Source organism: Dermacentor silvarum, chromosome 6, assembly GCF_013339745.2.
Source record: "Dermacentor silvarum isolate Dsil-2018 chromosome 6, BIME_Dsil_1.4, whole genome shotgun sequence".
NCBI lineage: Eukaryota > Metazoa > Arthropoda > Arachnida > Ixodida > Ixodidae > Dermacentor > Dermacentor silvarum.
This window is the reverse complement of record NC_051159.1, coordinates 150671886-150685227: the sequence shown is the minus strand read 5'-3', so window position 1 is coordinate 150685227 and position 13342 is coordinate 150671886.

Below are 13342 nucleotides of genomic sequence, written 5' to 3'. Positions count from 1 at the left end.
AATCAATCAATCATGTTATAATAGATTTGGAAGCGCAAATTGAGATCCATTCCTGGTTCATCTCGGCAAGGCCCAATGCACGTGTGAAACGAGGAGACAATATTTGTACGTGCATCCCCCCTTCTCGCTCAAAACTAATACACATTTCCAGTGAATTTATCTCCTCTCGTGTGAGATCACAGTTAGTCAAACAGTGTCTTGGGCCATCTTCACCGACTCAAAAGCGACCCTGCAGTCCCTGAAGTCCCCACGCACGGATGAGCAACTCGTAATGGACATCAGACACCTATGCAACAAAGCCTGCGAACTGCATCACAGCGCTGTGCTGCAGTGGTTACCAGCCCACTGCGGAATACAAGGAAACGTCCAGGCTGACCACGCTGCCAAAGCTGGACACTACCCTTCGAGAGAAATGGTCCAGATGCCTTTCTCGAGAAAAGACGTGGCGACACTGTATCTGCACACACTCGGCCTTTCCAGCGATCCCTCTGGACAGATGCAAGTCACCTGTACGGACCCCTATACGAAACTGATCCATCGTACAACTTCTACATGCCGCGAGGCCTCGATAGACAAGACTAAACATGCTTACACCGCATCAGACTAAACGTCGCCTACACGAACTACTTCAAAAGCAAGATGACTGACTCGCCAATGTGCTTTCAATGTGACGCCCCTGAAGATCTGCAACATGTTTTGTGTGACTGCTGCCGCTACGCGGCAGACAGTCTTTAAAGGCGGCATTAAACAAGACTCGAGCTTGGAAATGCGGCATATTCTCGGCCCATGGCAAAGCACCACTGGCACGTTACGCACCAAGAAAGCGCTGCTAAAAGCGGCGGGCTCGTGGCCCGCATTCGGCGGGCCACGAGTCTTAACGAAACTTAGTAAATAGTTTAATATGTGTGTACGTGTGACTGTATGTACTGTTAAATGTTTATCACTGCATATATCATAATCATCACCCAGCACCTGGAATAGCATGTCAGGCGAATAGCCAGGCTAACATCTCCAGCATCTCATTAATGCATGTTTCTCTCTCTCTCTTTTTCTTTGTAATATTGATATTTCCTCTCCCGTCCTAGATGTATCACTAAGCCTGAACTAACGCATGTATAGCATACATAAATTCAACAAAAATTAAAGAAAAAAGCTTCTGGCTGTTGAACTAATTTACAGATACGTGGAGCTCAACGCTTTATAGCCAAGAACATGAGGACGTCTTAGCTACGACTGTGATGCTTGCAGTTGGCATCACTTGATGTCCTAGGAGCCTGCCATATTATGCCGTTCGTTTAAATTGGAAGTAGTGAACAGAACGTAGCGCATGCACTACAGTAAGTTGAGTCGCAATGGCGATGTCTCACTATTCAGTCTGAGGCATTTTCTGAATTTGTCCATCTTTCAACCATTCCAGTGGTAGGCCTCTCTCAGAAAGTTTGAAAAACAAATAAATAATAAAGCCGGCACTGCACGCACTTCAATTCTCCCCTTCGACAGTCCGGCTGCAAAAGTAAGAGCAACACGAGACGTTTTGTTAAGTTCTGTATGCTTTTTTTTATTTAGATGTACAAACATGAGAATTGTGTAGTATCTAACAGCCACGTTCACTTTCGAATTACTTTATTACTCTCTTTAGAGGCTACGTTAAAGATTTCGTCACGTCATCAAAATTATCTCATGACTTGTTTTTATCTTATGGTGCATCATCCAAAGTTAATCCGCCTTCACACAGCGTGATTATTTCTTTACTTAACGCATACTAGGCTCAGCGGCACACGGTTTATTGGGCCACCAGCTTATGAAGCCCCACTCCGCTGACCTCCGCGCTCAACAGGAACACAAAAGGTCGGTGCTGTCAACGCCTGCAAGTCATACAGTGTTCGGTCGTGTACGCCTGCTTGTGGGGCCTTCCAGCTCAGGAATTTCTCGCGTTTTCTTTTTTATTCTCCCTTATATGTCCTGGCCGAGGCGTGCTCAAGGCACGACATTGTGCTATATGGAGAAAACTAACGCGTTGCTCTTACGTTTTCTTTATTTATTTCTTTTTTGTTTCAGCAGAGAAGACCACTCACAGTGTGCCATACCGCTAAGTTTCGCCGCGAAACGGACGCCGTAAACATGCACGTCTGACCCGGAACGTAAACGAGAATCGACGTCCTCGAAGCCGAATTATGAGCCCAGATTCCTTAGCGGGCCGAGCCGCGCGCGGACGCGTGTATGTAGGCGAAGAGGCCGCTCAGGGCACGCGTTCACGTCCGCACGCGCCTTTGACCTAGGGCTACGCCGCACAGCGCGGTGCTCTGAGTATAAGGCGCTTTGTTTACGCCCAAGCCGTTTCCTCATAACGGTTCGCATTCACCACCGCGCCACTGTATCGTGCGTGAGCCCCCCCCCCCCCCCCCCCGCACCCCCCACCCCCCCTTTCTCGGGGTGCGCGTCTCGCGGGCTCGTTATAGGACCGACCCGCGAGGTCCTCCTGTTGCGGCGTCGGCGCCACATTTTACAATCGAAGAATGCATTCACTCCCCCCCCCCCCCCCCCCCCCCACCTTCGTACGTCCTTCTCGCCCCTTTTATGCCTGGATCTCGGGGGCTTTTCGGCTGGGCTGAATGCTGCTGGTGGCGAGGGGGGGGGGGGGGAGGAGTAAAGGATGAGTGAGAGTGTGGCGGGAGCGAAGGAGGTCGCCGTCTTCTCTGTCGTCGTCATCTCGGTGCTTTACGTGGCCAACAAACGCACGGCGGCGCGCCTGGCTTCTGTCTGTCGCGCGGCCCTATTCATAAAAACGGCGCTCCTCTTCTGACGAATGATGACCGAATAAAACGGCGGGATGCACCCTCACGGGGGCCCCGCGGCGGCCGTGCGTGCGAGTCGAATATAGGGGGCGCTTGACGTGCGCGAGCTGTGCTCGAGCGCAAGTACCCGAGGCAGCCAGGGGACGTTGTGGTCGAGAACAGCGGGTTCCTCCTTGAAAGCGATGAACTTTTTTGCTGAAGCGCGGTATTAGAATTAAACCAATTCTTTGTCACATGATCTCTTTTTCTCTCTCTCTCTTTTTCTTCTTTTTTTGCAGGTGAGATCATTTTTCGCATGAGCTCATCATCGGCATTTCCTCGTTACTGCTTTAACGACAGCGGGAAATCATCGGTCTGATTACCACCTTGTGCCGTGGTATCTAATCGTTGATGGGGTTAAATATACTGCGAAGGAGCACCTTTGATAAATTTTAATGACTTGGGTTTCTTGAAGTTGCATCTAAACTTAAGCAGACAAGTGACATTTTGCCTTCATCGAGATGCGGCAGAGAATCGAACTTTCCACCTCCGGCTCAGCTTTGTAATGCAATAGCCACCGAGCCAGTGCTGTGAGTCTTTGACATTAGGTGTGATAGTCTTAAATCATAGAGAGGACACAAGCTAGTCAGTGTCATATAATAACAACTTACAGTAGAAATCCCGAACGCGCTGATATAGCATGCAAAAACGTTGAGAAATATGTGTGCACAATATATACTCGCTTGTGACAGATGGCACAGTTATTCTCCTTGATATGGATTACTCGAATGGGTGGACAGTACTTGGACAAGTAATGGAAATGGATAATTGACTAACGAACAAAATTGCACTAACTCACTTTCTAACTAATCAATTTTGGGCACATATTGTAATTTACTAAATGAAGCCAGTGAATTTTCGCAAGGCACGTTTGCCTCGAACGAATTCAGAAACTAGCAACAGTTCTCAGAAAAGCACCGTAAAACTTAAGGCAGGATGCGCCGTTGTTCCGCTTATTATTATTTAATTAACAAAGCGCATCTGAAGCAGTGCAGGACAAATTTAAACGAAACATCAATGCATTTCGTTGCACGGTATGCGAATGTGTATCTCCAAACTGAAGCCCATTTCAATATTCCTTCACTCACCAGACCTAATTCACAAGTTGCGAAATGTATTCTAATGTCACTAGTTATGATTCTAATTATAAAGGATTTGTTAATTAATATATTTTACATTCCGACTTCTGGGGCCACTGTCTGCCTCTTCGAGCAATCGAAGTCAAGAGTAGAATTGTGCTGTCGGCCACAGGTAATTTCTGAATACTCTGTTAACATACAAAAACAGCCTTTATAAATGCTAACAAGGCTCTGTGAAATACTTTCTCGCAGACGCTTTTCTTCAATCATTTGACGAGGTCCACAACGACCGCCAGCATTATTTCGAGTGGGGGAGAAGAGCCTTAACCGCAATCGCTGCAGTATGTAGTCTCGATAATCTGGCGCATCGTTGGCGGTCTTCATGTCGGAGGCGCTTAATCGAAACGAGCGCGAAACACCCCTTACTCTTCTCCCATTGAGCCCTTCATAACTCCCAATGCTCAGGGCATTGTTGGTTAAGATTGCTGCGTCCGCCGTATGCCGCGAAAATTACCGGAGCAGGCCGGTCACTTTAGCCGCCCAATTCCTTATCTCCCGGTGCTACACGCTCAACTACGTTAATGCCCGCGCCGAGCAAGTGCTGCCTCGGCCCTTAAGGCTCCTCGATGCCGCGCGCACCGATCACCGTCCGGGCTCTGGTCCACTTGAGATTATCGCCGTTATCCCTCCTTATTTTCCCAGACGTCAAGGAGGCAACGTTTTAATCTGGTTACCGCAGTGCACCGCCGTCTGCGGAGCATCCAACGAAACAACACGTGATCACACTTTTGTTTTCTTTCAAGAGTTCCAACATTATTCACCATTCATGGCAACACATTCCAGTGAGTTCTGGTCGGCGGGGTCTTCCCCACGTCTTGAAACTCAGCGACTAAGCGCGTCGTTTCTGTCTTTTTGTTTGGTTGCTTTTCTGTAAAACACGATGGCTGCGGTAGGAAGAAAACCTTTAAAGAAAACTTGCTTAGGCGGAACTCGATCGCCATGCACCGTTCGAGGAACTATATAAAACAGACCAGAGATGGGCCCCGGGCTCCGAAGGGCGGTAAAGTGAATGAGGTTGCTCGCCAGAACAAAGGCGAAAAGTTAAAGACGCGCAGGCTGTGGGTATTGCAACCCGAGCTCCATGCAAGAAACGAGTCTCGCGACGGGTGCATCATAGCCGAACGAGAAGATGGTTCTGTGTATACGCGAGTCCAATCTCATCGAGTCGATTTTTTCAGATACGAGCGGGGGATGCAACGATCTTAGTTCGTATGATACGGAAGCACTGCTGTTAAACACCAGCATGAGGGTCGGACATTCTGTTCCCTGGCTTGCAAGCCTCGTTACATATACCTCTTGCTTATTACCCAGTCTTATAATAGGCCCCAACTTCAGCACGCGAGGCTTCTTCCCGTCTCTTTCTTGTTGAGCTCTCAGTCAAGTCCGAGCCGACACGCCGCCGCTGTTTTTCCTTTGGCTCGTTTCGCCTCTCGATTGCCTCGGATAACGCGAGGGGGGCCTATACCGCGTACAATGGACCATTTCCTCATAGGTACACGTTTTTAGTGCCTCTTTGCCGTTCCGAGAGCGGTACCTCCTCCCGAGAGAGCAGTATAGAAGCAAGGCCTGGGGTTTTGAGTCGTTCCCGCTGCACTTCATTGAAGCCTGCGCCATCTTGCTTGCTTGTGGTTTCTAAGTGGTGTCCGCGCTTGTATGTGGTTCTTCAGGAGAGGTGCGTACGTATATTAGAGGCCTGTTTCGGCGCTGCGACCTATCGAGAAGAGCCGTCTATAACCATCGACAGAGTCAGAACGTTAAAGAGATGGTGAGTGACTGCACGCACGCGAAACGCCGCAACAAGGTGCATGGTCTAAGATGGCCTCAACGCCATCGTACGTTTATTGAAGTTTTCCGGGCTCGTGCGGCCAGCAGTAATGGGAAAACGTACGATCTGCTGAATAAAGAGGGCGTCAAAAAACATTGTTTCTGGTATTCGTATCGTTTCTGCGCCCACATAAGCGGTCTTCCTTTTAAATGAAGACAGTTTCGCACGAAAGTATGCTGCATACGGTAATTTTTAGCAAAACGTGGGCCTATTATGATAACGGTGTGGTCCTAAATCATGCGTGAAGCTGTTACCCGAGGCCATAACGCTATGCTCTTAATGCGTGTCGACCTTTCTCCTTAACTTTCCCGTCGTCTTTTAATGTTCTTTCGCATTTCGTTTTATTTTCTTCCTTAAACCTGTACACATGTGTACGGCACCGTTTCAATATTGAGGAACGTTGCACATCACTTGCACGCCTCATATGCTACTTAAACCGAGTGCAGCTTGACCGAGCCGCGCGGTGCGCGCATTTTTACCGGCGTAAATCAGTTTACGCCGCCGTGTACATCACCGAGTTCGTGGCCATGTTCATTTTTGTTCCCGGTATATATACACTGGACGTTCTTTTATCTGCTATCTCGAGTTTATGGTCAGTCATTTCTTTTTCCTTTCACGCAAGGCACCCCTCAGTCCAGCTTTTCTTTTTCCTCGCTTGCCTCCGTGGCACTGGCGTCAATTTTTCGCGCGGTTAACCCCTTGTGCGGCCGGAAACGTAGTACGCAGATATATACCAAGGCGCAGAACCTTCGAGGGGCGCAGGAGGCCCACCGCTAAAGGAGAAACTGCCTCGCCTAAGGAGCACAGCGTTAAGATGCATAAAACAGTGAGGCTCTATATAGTGTAGCAAAGAGAAGGGAAAAACACATCGAGTAGTGCGATCGCCCTCTCGTACCACGAAAGGAGGTGAAGGGCTGGATATAGCAGCGGTGGGGGCGGAGCCTGGCCGTTTGCCGAGAAGCTGTGAACGAGGCGCCGGTCCAGGAGGGCGGCAGTGTTCGTTCGTTCGTTGCGAGCGAGATGCGACGCTCGGGATCGTAATGAACGTCAGGTGGCACAACCACCGAGGCGGCGTTTAACGAGACCCAGATGCGCCATAACCCCGGTCTTGCCTGTAGCGAGGAGGGAGGAAGTAAAGAAGAATGGGCGAGAGGGGTGGACACGTAGTAGTGGGGAGAGGGTTGCCTTATAGGCTCAGCCAACGCAACGGGAACGGGCGATACCGCATGTTCACGCAGATACGCTCGGTCGTACGTAGCGCTCTCACTGCGTCCGTGAGCGTTGGAAGTACTTGACTACTGCGGGGGCGTAAACGTGGGGGAGCGGTTACGTGATCAGTCCGAAAACTACCTTGCCGAATACCTATATACAGTCGGTGCCAAACCGGAGTCCACTTATGACGCCACTGAGTGTAGATTCTTCGCTGTGCGGCCCATTCAACAGCTCATGTCACGCACGCAGTGGCACATTCAATGTTTTGACACAGACTACGGCTCTCGTTTAGCACGTACCGCGAGCATAAATAGAAATTCGAACAGGGAATATTCCATCAGAATACCTGTTACGTGCCATCTCTCCATGGCCAGTTTCTAAGCAAGTCCCAACTGTACGTTTTGTAGCATCTCGTAACCTCTACATAAATCTCGTAACCGTTACAAACGCAGGCGGCGACGGAAACGCAACAACGCATCCTAGTTGACTTCGACTTGTTCGCGTTTCAATTTGACCCGATAACACCTATGGCTAGTGCCCCGTAGATCAGACAGGAAAAAAAAAAGACATAGATGTTTCAAAGAATAAGGTTAATTACCTGTAATGGTCATCTGATAATTTGCAGGACGTGAATCACAAAGCATTACACGAATACTTAAGCTAGCGAGCCGGAAGCATAGCGACCAAGGTAATCGCGCTGCATCCCTTCCGGAAAACACGGTGCATGGTGTCGCTCCCTGCGTCTTCTCGCATTCCGCTCTGCAGAGCAGCGAAGGAGAGGGCTGTCGCTTCGGTTCAACTGTCTCGCCTACGAGGTCATGCAACTCTGGCTTTTGATGAGCGACACGGCTGCCACAGGCGCCACGACACGCAGCGTGGCCTGCGAATCGGAGCACGTGTGAAGTCGCGTTGTAGACACGATGCAATCTTGCTATTAGCGCCGCAAACATAAGGTGTACATTTATACGACACAGGCTCGACACCGAGCGCAGAGAGGCTTTTATTTGGTGCTGCGTCACCATAAGATCACAAGCTTTACACTTCGTCCTCGTTGTATACTTCCATCCCCTTCCATCCCAGTTGAAATCAGTATTCCCTAACTTCTGCATGGAACACGTGACGTATATAGATGTTATGTGATGAACACGTAACACTTTCAATGAGTTGCTTATCTTGTATTATTTATTTGCATGGGTTAACACGCGGCATGATGTGGGAATGAAATTAAATGTAATCATGGAGTCCCGTTTCACGCAGATACTGCAACAGTGACTTAGGAAATGTATTATCCGCGAGTTACCTATCGTTCATAATCTTCAGGTCGGTAATTTCTTAACTTCTCATCCTTAAGTACTTTTTTTTTGTTTTTACGGTCAATCTTTGTCTCAGGGCATGCTCAGAGTAGATGGCGCGGGCATTTGCTGCAGAGTCCAGACCACGGTGTAAGAAATATTTCTTACACCGTGCGGCAGACGCAGGAGCGGAACAATGCGTAGCAACAAGTGAACTGGTTTTTGACCATTTTCACAGCGTACATATTTATTTTTTGCAACACGCACGCTTACACCGTACACACTTTATTTGGCCTGTAAGTGGCGCGATAGTTGTAATGAAGCGCCCTCTATAACGAAGGATATATCCGCATTCGACTGTTGTTTATGTTAGGAAGCTGTATCTAAGTCTCCTTGTCTTCATTTCGTAGAGAGAGCTGTAACCTGAACAATGAGAGACAGATCAAAATTAAATAAAGCGAATAGGATATGTGTTAGCGTTGGAGAGGCAGAACGCGATTTGAAGCGGTGGTTGATCTCTTTATTGCCGCGGTTGGCGATGAGGGTAGCGAAGCAAGAGAGAAAAGGAGTCTTGAAAATGAACGCCTGGCGCAACGAAAATAAAGCCGGACAGGGTTAGAAGGCAAGATTAGATTATTTACCATCACCATTATATACGACGCCTCATGTCAGCAGGCGGTTCATACTTGGTCTGTTCATACTTGGTCGTCCTATGGCATCGCTGTGGCTCCAGAGTACACGAGGCAGCGGCCGTACGGGAATCCGGGCGTAATATGAGACGGCCCGGCTTTGTGAAACTTTCGCGACGGGCGACAAAACAAGGTGGCACCTTTGTGCGGCGCGCGGTTCGCGGTAAAAAAGCAAAGAGCCTGGGCAGCCTGGAGAAGCTTCGATACGTCCTTACATTTCTTTACTCGTTTATAATGTTCTTTTTTTATGTTATCGTTCCGGGCGTGAAAGAAAGGAACGCAGCCGCGTAAAGACGTAAAATGTTATTGTTATCCGTGGTTGTTCACTTCGAAGTACGTTGACTATATGCCTACATGACTTCATTTAGCCCAGCATTCTAGAACTTTCCTCCACTGAACACTCCACCTCGACTCAGGAAAACAGACGGCAGCGCCGCCCATTGACAGGAGTGGTCACTGCCGCTTCATTGACACTCCACGACAATTCTTGAGAAGTGTATCGTCTTTATCACTCGAGGGGCGGCGCTGTGCTCAATTCGGTGGAGTTGAGCACATATAGTGACATAGAAATAGATGTTTTACTGATAGTAATACAGTGATAATATAGTGATATAATGATAGCGGTTTTAAAAACGAAAGTCAAGATCGAGATCAGATGGGCAAAATTCTAGATGGCGATAGATGTAGTAAAGACTGATTAAATCAAGCAGGCTAGGTATGATTTGTCTGCGCCCCGTTTCGAAGGAGATACCTATAAACTTCATCATCATCCTCATCATCACCGAGTGGAGGATTGTTTGAAAACACGTTTTTTTCCCTCTTTTTTTCTTTTTTTCGTGAATGAACTGTTAGACCCACTAAAGCAAAAGTTTGTACCATTTCTACTTCCACAATAGCACGAGGTGTAAACAAAGTAAGGCGCGGCCACGTCGGTGTGCCTGTTTTCGAGACCGGCAAGGAGTCGCCTGGCGAAGATTTATCACATTTCCGTAGAGCTGCAGTACAAAGCATGTCACGTGGCCGGATTTGAGTTCTGCTTTGGGTCAAGAGCACACTTAGTCAATAAACTGGAAGCTCAAGAAACCCTATCAAAATGAATGTTTCGAGAGCAGAGACAGAGAAGCTTATAAAAACACTAGGTCAGAATTTAGCACCTCTAAATGTGTAAGTATGCGACATGGAGCATACTTATAGATCGTGATGTCTTGACAGCCTCACGCGCGGGCGACCTCGCACGCTCTGTTATCAAAGTGACGTTTCTATATGTCGTATGTCTCACAAACTTACGATTTTGTGCCCTGTGTTACGCGCTCACGTACGCTCAACACAGCGAGAGTTTTCTGTCAGATACTTCCAAAGTGGATGAAGTCCGCCTATAACGCTATGGAGAAATGCGTGACCAATGGTATGGGACTGGATCTGTGTCTTCCAGCCCAGACGCCCAATACTCTAACCATTGAGATAAGATCGCACGTTCTTCTCTCGTTCCAAACTCGCTCTTTGAAACGTTTAGCGCGTGTGTCGCGTTGCTGCTTCTCGCATTCTTCCCTTGTGACATCTAGCGCTTTGAGACGCTGTGTTAGGCTGAAATGCCTTAAGGAGCGGCCCACATTTTTAGACCAGACGATGATAATCGCAAAGTGGACGAAGTCCACCTACAGTGTCATCGCATTAGAAAGAAATGTAAACAATGAGGGCAAACACGCGCAAGTAAATCAGATTAGCTCTGAAGACACGAGTAGTGTTTTAAATAGGCGAGTGTGCATAGACAAGTTTAGATTCGCGAGTGTAGTTGTCGCCATGGCTAAGTCTTCAGATGTTACCCACAATCTGTCGTGAATAGAGGCGTAAGCAGGCGTGCAAGTTTTAAGCATGAAATGATTTTAGCTCCTGTTGTCGGCGACCTTCAAGTGACCTTGAGTCAAAAGCCAGAGCCGTTACCCGGGCACTCAAACGAGAACATCCGGGCATCGGTGCGAGAACAAAACGAGATCAGCCGGGCAACCAGTCAAAAGTTACGAAAATGCGGTCTCTGGCCCCCAACCCTCTGTACAGGGACCGAATTACATGCGCTAGTTACTGCCCAAACAAATTACAAAAAATATTGCTTCCGAGTTCTTCCAATGTCACTCTAGCTGTAACTTCTAGTACACTGAAGTTTTATTTGTAATTTCCAATAGCGACGTTCAAAAGGCAGATTACAGAGCACCATACACTTTATTGTCATCTTTTGGCACTGAGACAGGGTTGTCTGTGATCTTTTCAATGCCAGCGGTCCGTGAGTTCCGCGGCGCGGGTTTCGCGCCACCTCCTTCGAGAGATGGCGCAACACTGCGTGACCAGGTCGGCAGCGTCCATCGCGCCGCGGATGGTTGTGCGGTGCGGTGTGGTGTGGTGGGGTGTGCCCTTGCGAACATGCACTATACCAATTTTAAGATTGTAGCTATAGTATCATCTCCAACCAATCTGCTTTGCCGGTAGCCATTTCATGCTTACTTCTACTCTCGCTTACGGGAAAGCCAGCAGTGCTTATATAAACTGTAGAACGTTGTGTGCCCAGCATTTACCACTGCGTCGCTTATGTTGGCACTAAGCATGTTTTGTCGCCTTACAATATCGTGAGAGCCTTACACAAACTCGATAGTTTGACTACGTTTCGCGTGCCTATACATTTCTGCTGAACTATGTGCTTAAAGGGACACTAAAGGGGAAAATTATTTCTCCTGCATCAGTAGATTACCCTTCCACAATACCGAAAACACCACTCTTACCGCGAGAAGCCGTTTGGTAAGCCGTAAAGAAACGAAAAGCACAGAAGGTGAGTGGTGACGCCACCTTAGAGTTCCCGCACCAGCTCACCATGACGTCATGGATTTCGACAGCGTCTTCTAAGTCTCAGTTAATTCTTTAGCGGTAAATATTGACTACAGTGCGTTCTAAAGGAGCCCAAGACTGAAAATGGCAACTTTCCCGAACTTTTACTGAGCCAACGTGGCCCAAATACGAAAAATTACTTTAGAAGTCATGACATCACACTGAAGTGCTGACGTTGGGGTTTCTGCGCGAAATTAAAAAAAAAAAAAGAAACTAGCTTTGAGCTTCATTTTCTCTTCTTATAATTGACCTATTGCAGTGTAATTAACGACAGCAGAGTTTTCAAAGAGTACTTTATTAGTCTAAGTTGATTTGTTTTGCTTTAGTGTCCCTTTAAATCAGTCTTATCGGGCTCCGTGAAGGGGACATTGACACAAAGTTTCAATACCAGGAGCTCGCGCACCTGCAATCACGGCGCTAAATGAAAGTGAGAGAGAGATAACAAGAAAAGGCAGGGAGTTTAACAAAGATCGCGCCCGGTTGGCTACCCTACACGTGGGGGAGAGGAAATGGGAGAGAATAAAGATAAGAAGATTTTAAGAAAGCTATGGACTTAGGCACTTCGTTATACAGCGGACCAAATTCACTTACAAGCTCGTATACGAGCAGTGACCTCCGGCGTTGTCCTTTCCGAAGTCCCCGTAATATTCAGGGAAACGCAGCTGGCTCTCCGATCCAACGTGTGAAAGGTAAGCACGGGCGAACGCCGCCACTGAAAGACAAGCGCGCGTGAATCTCACCCGCGGTTCGTGCTCCCGTGAGCGTCAAACACTCCAGACCAGGCGAGGACTTGCCGCCGGGCAAGTCCTTGCCCCCCCCTCCTCCTTCCTCAACTTTTCTGCTGCGGGGGGCAGCGCGACTCACAAAAAAGGAACCGGATGACAGAGGCGGCGCACGCGCGCGAGCAAAAAGGAACACATCAGAGACAATCATCGTGCCACCGTTCGTCCGCTCCGTCAGGAGGGCCGGACAACAAAGGGCAGACAACCTGATTGAGATCGCTGCAAAGATATAAAGAACAACGGGCTTCCCAGACCGGTCGCGACCGACGCGCGCGCACGTATGGTTACAGCGGGCGCAGCGCGGTCACGCGGCGACGGCGTCACCTATGAAGAGTGCAGTCACACCGCACAATGGGGGGCGATTGAAACACGCTCGGTGGGCCCTGCTCCTCACATAGCTGCGTGGCGAGGATGGAGAGGAGGAGGCCGTTATGTCGACGGAGAGAGTGCGATGGTGGTGGCGAGGAGCAAGAACAGTGGAAGCCGTGTCATGGAGAGTGGAGTGAACGTCGGTTTCCTATGCGAAGAGGCACCGTCCTCTGCCCTATTATCTCGCATTTTTGAAGGTCGAATAGCGGACGCCGTTTGTGCGATGCCACCTGGCACGCGACCCACCTTTGGGCGCGACGAACCCCGGCTGCAGTCGGGCGATGGACCCCCCAGGTTCGAGAGCGCGACGTGCTTGTCGAATGAAA